Source organism: Branchiostoma lanceolatum, chromosome 12, assembly GCF_035083965.1.
Source record: "Branchiostoma lanceolatum isolate klBraLanc5 chromosome 12, klBraLanc5.hap2, whole genome shotgun sequence".
Taxonomy (NCBI): domain Eukaryota; kingdom Metazoa; phylum Chordata; class Leptocardii; order Amphioxiformes; family Branchiostomatidae; genus Branchiostoma; species Branchiostoma lanceolatum.
The window spans coordinates 2,015,803-2,024,897 of NC_089733.1; the positions used below are offsets into that span (position 1 = coordinate 2,015,803).

Sequence of the window (9,095 nt, forward strand, 5' to 3'; positions counted from 1 at the left end):
TCCAAGTGCTCAGATTTTCAATGAGTTCCCACCACACAACGACATTGCATTTTTGCTCCATGATGGTCGATATGCGATGGGATAATGTTATCTAAACTTACAATGGATAGAAATCAGAAAAAGATTGATTTTGAATATGTGACTTTCAGCGCCCTAATATTGCTTAGGGCACCTTTAAGAAATACCGGTTTTGTACACGGTACCGGTACCAACCCCAGATGTGAGACAGACAATTTTCTACCAAACGCGGGTTAGCCTATTTATATTACAATATTTACATCAGTAACTAGTCACACCATAATTATATCTGTAGTCTTCAATTAAACAGAAAATGAAGATTCATGCAAAATAATTTTTTATCAGATCTCTCATCCTGGTCCGTAACCTATTGCCTCATTAAAAAGATTCAGACAAGATCTTAAGGTTTACACCTTTGATCCTAGTCTGTAAGCTACTGGCTCATGAAACAGGCTAAGGCAAGATTGGTTTTGCTATCAACTATGGTAATGACAATTATGATATTTACACTGATCACAACATGTTCAGACCTTCAATGGAACATAATAGAAAGATTTACATTAAGTGCCTTAATATCAAACATTTCTATATCATCTCTTTTAAAATGTCATAGTTAGAAGTCTCAGCTAATACGTTTGAAACAGTTGAGGTGGAACCTCGCTTGTTGAAATAATTTACTAGTACTCTTTTGTCTTATATTATTTCCGTTATGTCAAGCTTATGTACATTTCTGGTAGGTCAAGCAAATTGTTCAAACCCTGGGTTTAGACGAGATCTCGCGAAGTGCCTGGTTGAACGTGAGTCAGTTGACGCTTCTTGCACTCAAACTTGTACATCAGGTCAGTCACTCTGTCCACTTCCTGCAGTACCGTATCCGTCCGCTGGAGGGTCTCGTCCATAAAGTGGTCAGGAAGTGGTGCTTCATCTTCAGAAGAGACAAAATGTGATGATATTTTATAGTTTATCTTTACCGTTATGTAATGTAGAACAAATATTTGGGTAAAAGGTTACGGTAAAGGTTCTTGAATAATTGTGGGGATATGCGATAGCTATAAACCTACTAATGTCACAAAGACGTGCTATTTATACATGCAGTTAAACGTTGTCATTGGAATAACACATTTGTGGTTAACAAAATATCATCTAGTAGGAGCTAACAAAGACTGTATTACCGTCCACGTCTTGGGACTTATGACGCATGCCCAGAAGACTCCTGAAGGAGTTCCAGAAGTAATCTCCCATCGCTGTGTCCACGCCAATGTCGTTAGACGTCTGGCAGTAGCTCATCCAGTTATAGAGAATTCCGACTCCCAGATTCATCTGTAGGAAACATTAACAATGACAATGAACTTTATTGCATATTCATGCCCAACATGGGCTAAATGCATTAGCTAACATGGAGTAAAAGAAAAGGAACATTGTGCTATATTCCATCTAAATCTACAGAGTCTCTTCTCTCTTCTTGAAACATTTGTACACAAATTCACATAGTTTTTCAATTATATCGTAGTTTCTAGAAGACATGATTCATGTGAATAACTCGTTATTTGCAAGATGCGCATATTTCTTGTCTAGTTGTATTGAACTTATGAGGGATCTGCGCATGTCTGAGTATAGTGAGCATTTTAAAATAAGATGTATTTCATCTTCTATACAATCCTTGTCACAGAATGTACACATTCATTCATTTGGTGGAGTCTGGTTGTACCTACCAACTTCAATTTGCAGTGGATGATCGCTGATCCTTAGTTTAGTCATAGCTTGACGATAGTTAAAATTTTGTATATCTAGATATTTTTCTTTTTCATATGTAATCTTAAATTTTTGATAGGTTCTTAATTTGTTTCCATGCTTTCCATTTTCACCACAAGAGTTCAGTTGTGAGTAAAAATGTTGAAGAAAGTTGTCTTTTAGCCTTTGTTTTAGTTCAGATTGAGCGGAAAGCGTGTTTCGATCTTTGTTAAGTAAAAGGAAGGCAAAGCCTGGCTCCTCCAAGATTTTACTGATATTTGAAAGCCAGCATGGTATCTTTCTCCTATGGAGGTCCTGCTCACGAGCGAAGGAATAGGCGTCGCTTCTCTAAGGCTTGTGGTATAAGCGGTACACGGTGGTATAGGTGGTTTTCATACTAAGACAAGTGAAGGAATAGGCATCGCTTCTCTAAGGCTTGTGGTATAAGTGGTACACGGTGGTATAGGTGGTTTTCATACCTAGACGAGTGAAGGAATAGGCAGCGCTACTCTAAGGCTTGTGGTATAAGTGGTACACGGTGGTATAGGTGGTTTTCATCATATGCCACCGTGTACCACTTAAACCACAAGCCATAAGTGGTACACGGTGGTATATGATGAAAACCACATATACCACCGTGTACCACTTATACCACAAGCCTTAGAGTAGCGCTGCCTATTCCTTCACTCGTCTAAGTATGAAAACCACCTATACCACCGTGTACCACTTATACCACAAGCCTTAAAGTAGCGATGCCTATTCCTTCGCTCGTCTCAATATGAAAACCACCTATACCACCGTGTACCACTTATACCACAAGCCATAAGTGGTACACGGTGGTATATGATGAAAACCACCTATACCACCGTGTACCACTTATACCACAAGCCTTAGAGTAGCGATGCCTATTCCTTCACTTGTCTAAGTATGAAAACCACCTATACCACCGTGTACCACTTACACCACAAGCCATAAGTGGTACACGGTGGTATATGATGAAAACCACCTATGCCACCGTGTACCACTTATACCACAAGCCTTAGAGTAGCGATGCCTATTCCTTCACTCGTCTAGGTATGAAAACCACCTATACCACCGTGTACCACTTATACCACAAGCCTTAGAGAAGCGATGCCTATTCCTTCGCTCGTCTCAGTATGAAAACCACCTATACCACCGTGTACCACTTATACCACAAGCCTTAGAGTAGCGCTGCCTATTCCTTCACTCGTCTAAGTATGAAAACCACCTATACCACCGTGTACCACTTATACCACAAGCCATAAGTGGTACACGGTGGTATATGATGAAAACCACCTATACCACCGTGTACCACTGATACCACAAGCCTTAGAGTAGCGCTGCCCATTCCTTAGCTCGTCTCAGTATAAAAACCACCTGTACCACCGTGCACCACCTATACCACAAGCTTTAGAGTAGCGCTGCCTATTTCTTCGCTCGTCTAAGTATAGCGACATCCTCTACCACCGGGTGCCAAATTAGTCCCAGGCTGAAGATAGCTCCGTCTGCCCCGTAGAAGGATTGGCCACCTATTCGGTGCCTTGGGCCTCACAAGAGCGCTGCCCATTCCTTAGCTCGTCTTAGTATAAAAACCACCTGTACCACCGTGCACCACTTATACCGCAAGCCTTAGAGTAGCGCTGCCTATTCCTTCGCTCGTCTAAGAATAGTGACCACCGGGTGCAAAATTCGACTTAGGCGGAAGAGAGCTCCGTCTGCCCGAAGAAGAAGTCGACCCACACAAGTCAGGAAACATTTACATGCGAGCATGGGACGTTCGTAGCGCCGGTAATCGGCACGCAGGTCGGCATGTCGCCGTGTATCCGGGTGCATTTGCCGGCGATTTCGTGATGTCTTACATGGAAACTCCGCCGAAAGTTCAAGATGAGTTTTACGTACACGAGGCAGAGCGTAGACGGTAGCGACACCCCTGGAGAAGTTGAGAACCCGGAGGATGCTGCAGGTGCTGATGAAGATGGAGAAGGACAGGACCTCCTTGAAGGTTGCGTCCCATTGGCTGGCGGTACTGATGTCCACAAACTCATTAATGCCGAACAGCCCTGTGACAAAAAGCGTCACTGTGAATGTCTCTTGGTATCTTGACAATTTCTAAACTAGACCAATAAACATCAAGCGGAACAGCATATAACACTATTACATTTGACAATACCGGTTTCGTAGTTTGCCTTGACAGATCTGATTTCATGTAAAATGTCATAAACTTTTAAGATAGTTCGTTACAAGTACCTTTTGCTTCTTGTAAGTCACCCAAGGCAGAAGCTGACTTGATATACTGAAGTCCGAATGTCACAATGACGGCTGTCGACAAGCCAATGTTGCACAGGATCAAGATGTTCCAGAAACTGCCGAAGTACAGACGGCCGCTCTCCCGTATGTTGCAAATCTCGTGTAGAACTCTGTAGATAAAGAAAAGAACGAACAAGATGTGGAAAAACATCTGGACGAAGTCATCTGCTTTTTGTTACTGAAACAGCCGGAAGGTCTGGATACTGGGCTGTAGATAAGCAGCGCCCCCTGGGATGTACTGCAGCCTGAACACCACGTTGCTGAACAGCTTCACGTCAGGGTGGTAGAAGTTGATCCGGAGGATGAGAGTGTCTGAAACCATCAGGATCCAGTTGGTTTGTTTGAGGAATTCTATCACTGCAGCAGCCTGACCAGCATCTCGTAGCAGGTCTACTGTGGTGTAGCACGCCGAAGTCCCGTTTCTGGAAAACGATTACAATACTAGTAAAGCAGAAAGGTAGATAAATAGATCAAAGTTGGGTTACAAATGTCCATGAAAAAAATGAGGTTACAAAACTGAATGTAAAGAAATGATGAGGGAAATAAATTGCGTACATTTTCTCTGTACACAGAAATGTGCTGTCCATAATTAATAGATAGGACTTGCTAAAAATTAATCAGCATCAAATGCTGCAAACATCAATACCTGAATTCGGCGACAATACTGGTAGTCCCAATGTGTGAACAATTTCGTCCACTCTCTCGGCCAAGAGTTTCGTTTTGTAGATTTATAAACAGATCAGGATAGAGCTTTTGGTTACTGTGTTCGAGGTCTATGTCTATTGGGTCCTCTGAAATGGAATAGACATCTCGATTAAGATTTCATGATGTACAAATGCCTATTTACCAATTTTACAAATCAAATGAGACAAAATAGCTTTGGGATCGCAATGCTTTGTCACCTGGATAATTGGTGGTTCTCTCCAGGCGAACAGGACCGATCCGGAATGCGTTTGTTCCGACCGGAAACTGTTTGTCCAGCCACCTCAGCTTCTGCCCTCTGTATCCGCGCTCTGGGTGAAGGGACGGCATCAGTTCAGACGACAGCCACCCCCAAGCACCGTCTGCTGTTGTGACCTGCAAACCGGAGATTAATTCCAGTATTTAAGGGAACAGACGCCCGGCAGAAAAAAACAACAACATAGGTTGGCGATTTGTCTGTAAACTTGTTCATAGACGGACAGTTGTTCCAATGGTCAATGATTTTTGTTTGGATGGTCAATGAAAAAGGTCATCATCTCCATCGTGAGAAGGACATTTGAAGTGATGAAACCGTACCTCCTCATATCCGGATAGCAGGCTGTTCTCCAGCGAGGTCCTGACGTAGTAGGCGTGTCTGTCGAAGCCCAGAACCCCGATGTAGAAGGCATTCCCGATGAAGATCAGCAGAAACACCAGGACCCCCAGGATGTTTCTACCTTTAGTCATCCTCTCGGTCCAGTTCGGGTCATGGTCGGTCTTCTTCGGGGCTGGTGGTAAAACCCTCCGAGCAGGAACTTACTCATAAATACAGAACACCAATGTCGTTAGCGTTATGAGATACTATGATATTTCAATGTTAGTGTGAGGGTAACCATGGCTCTACATGATGTATTTGTAGACATTGATATCTTAAAGCCACAACTTTAAACAAAAACATGTACGCACCACGTATTAAGTTGAAAGAACATTTTAGTTTTAATTACGCTAATAATTGGTAATGTCATCATCATTGATCCTCTTTGTTTTTAATATTTATAGAAGATATCATAACACATGCATTATTTGCGAAGGAAGTCATTGTGGAATGTGGAATAATTATCCGAAAGCATTGACTGGCCACTGCGGTCTGTATCTGTATAGCCGGCCGGAATAACCACCATTCGGCGTGACACATCAGCTTCGCAGGAACCCGCGCCGGCTTCAGCTGGTTATATTACAATGGACGCCCTGTCATACCTAGTCTTTGAATGTCTGACTGCAACCGTTCTTTAAAGCTATTTAAAGCTATTCTACAGTATAAGATGGCAACGACTTCCATTCAATTATAATGGTTCCCGGAAAAATACGAGTTTTTGAACACATCAATACTTGGTTGATAACTCGAGTACTTAAGTTAAAGGCACGGCTATTCAACGTCTGGGCTGGTATTAGATACTAGATATTAGTCATTTTGTGCATCATGTATCGACTGGAACTTTTCGTCTTCATCTTCGATCACGAGTAGTCTACCGTGGTCTTACAAAAAGTTACATGTGAAACTCGTGGAGACTTACCATCATAATCCCTGCTCCTCTTCTGCACAACACCGACAGGAGAACGTTCTTTCTCCGACAAGTCCGTCCCCCAAACTCCCCGAACACAAGCTGTTACAGACCACACAATGGTTCCGATGACAACTGCCTTTATGTAGGCAATCAGAAAAATCTGCAAGTGTGTACATTGGTTTAGTCACAAGCTTTCCTGCCCAGGAGATTATTTTTAAGATTTTAGAGTTATCCGGCACATCTCTAGCAGTACCTTGTACTCTATGAGTTACATTTCGTGCAGCTGACGCGCGGCTGTAAAATCTCAGAAAACTGAAACCAACCTGAACAGGCTCCAGTACAAATGTAGAAAACAGGAATGTCAGGACGAAGTCCTTCAGCCAGGCTTGGCTTCTCTCAGCTCCAAACTGCAGACTGTACATGATCACGAAGAAGCTGCTGCTAACAGACGTCAGGATGGCGAGGATCCATGCCACCGTCTTGTACGGAAATCGGCAGGTGGATGGAGATGCCGTTTTCATCAGTCCCGGATGGATATGATCTTCCAGCGGGGACTGCTTGGGGAACATCGGCACAAGGATGGCGTAAACTGGCAGGAACACTGTGAACGATGTTGCTGCAGTACCGATCAGTTCCGAAAGACGGAGAGTGATGACGCCAACGTCGATCAAAATGACATCGTATCTTATTCATATGAAAGCATTTTTTCGTGATAATCAAAGACAGTGTCTACCTTTCACGCGTACTGCAGAGATAAGTATGATGCAACAGGTGAACCTGACGAGAACACCGTGCCGTGAAGCCATCCTTCTAACGGACGCGTTCTTCTGGTCTATGGGGCTAGACAAGACGGGGGCCGGACAACTGATATTTCCGGCCCGGTCAGCAAACTTTTTACGTCCTTTTCTTCCCTCTTATAGATGCTAGATCCAGAAAGGCAAAGAAAACCTCTCGCTGTACGGAGCAGCGACACCCCAGACGCGGCGCTCTGCGCTTCTCCTCACGTCTGCTGTCAAGACTCGGATCTGCGCAACGTCAAAACAAACTTCTTGACGACATGCCCACAAGGACGAATCCATGAATCCATTTTTTTATAGGGGAGATTAACCTATACACTAACAACACAAAAGTGGATTAAAGCTATAGTCGTTTATGCATCCATTTTTCTACTACTAAGCAATCACGCTTTTCCCTAGAAATTCATTGAAGCTGTAACTGTGTAATTTTTTTTTGTTATATTTTGTCAGAAATTTTGTTTCTGTCGCCCAGCCAAAATAACACTGCCCTATTCTGGGCGTCGGCTAGAATGGCGGTTTAATGGCCTGAATAACAATTCATCTTTCCTACAGACGGGTGGAAGGGAGTAAGGCACAAAAAGATGATCCGTCAAGTTGAAAAACGTACAAGGACAAATCATTCATATTTCTCGTTTATTCTACCATACTAGCATGAAAAAGACTTCATCAATGTATAGGTTATACAGGTCCGTTGGCAAGTCTGTGCGTCTGTGTCTGTGTGTGCCATGTACTATCATCATTTTCAAGATGTACGCATGAGGGTTGAATGCCAATGTTGTATACGGCAACAATCCGAGTGGCTCAGGAAATATTCAAAGAAAATTAATGTGGCGGCGCTAAGTTGTTGCAGGGCGATTTTACGACTTCTGGAGTCGCCATCTTTTTCTTATCATTATTTTTTCGGGATGTATGTGTGAAGAATGATGCCTAGTGGAATACGAATGATCATACAGTTATGCCGTCAGTTAACATACACGACTGAAAATCTAGCAGAAGAGAAAGAAAAATCCACGATGGTAAACACAAAAGTAAGTTAGTGTGATGAATTCAAGGGAGTCGGAAAATGTATGGTGAATTTATTTGAGTTAAGGCCACAGCAAGTAAATTTTATGGATGACATCCTCCGCAGACTCCAAGATTAACGAAAAAAGTCGGGGAAAAAACAACAACTATATTCTCAAATTTTGAGATCATAAATCTTGTTAAACAAGAATTGAGGCGACGAAATATGATATCATGACCAACAGGTCTTTTATTCCTGTATTGAACCAATGAGGTTTCATATATAATATAAAACCTCCTTGATTCAACAGTAAACATGCCCTTGTAGATGTGTATACATCTCAATAGACTAACTACAACAAATGCAGAAAAGAGCTTGTTGTACCATCATCTGAAGCAACTACACTGGGTGTTCATATGCGATGAAATACCTTGTGTATACAGATCAATTAACTAGAGCCCCCCCTTATTTATATAATGTCCTTGCTAGAACAAATGCAGAAAACAGCTTGTTATTATACAGTAGAATCCGCTTATTTGCATAACTGATTTGTCAGTGTATTCTATGCAATAATAAGGAGTAGTCCATTAACCCTAGGGGACAAAATGAGCAACACTGAGGGGGGAAGGGGGTTGTAGTGGTTACCAGGATGGCACTTGAAGGAAACACACACACACTTTGTGTCAAATTCACTCACTCCCAGGTTATACAAAATGTAACATATTGAATTCATAAGCATATCATCAGTTTATTTACACATGTTGAATGCAAAGGACGGCAAACTTAGCAAAAAAATGGCAATTCTATTCTTCTGTATCCTATCACAACAAATGACAATGGAGACTGGCAACAGCTCTTCCAAAAACAAAGGACAGTAAGAGCACCTATGGTGTTGTCTTGCCATAGAAACTTCCCATACTGGATTTACATTTGAATGACATTTGCATACAATCCATAAGAGTTAGTGACTTT

At 42.3% G+C, this 9,095-nt stretch overlaps 1 long non-coding RNA gene across 1 annotated transcript; it reads right to left on the reverse strand.

Annotated features, from left to right (window-relative positions):
* Positions 1–270: 270 nt before the first annotated feature.
* Positions 271–4,491, reverse strand: LOC136446224 (uncharacterized). Its single transcript, XR_010757530.1, has 3 exons — positions 3,670–4,491; positions 1,191–1,338; positions 271–943 (listed from the first exon to the last, which is right to left on the reverse strand). It is a non-coding gene; the product is annotated as an uncharacterized lncRNA (long non-coding RNA).
* Between the last annotated feature and the right edge of the window lie 4,604 nt (positions 4,492–9,095).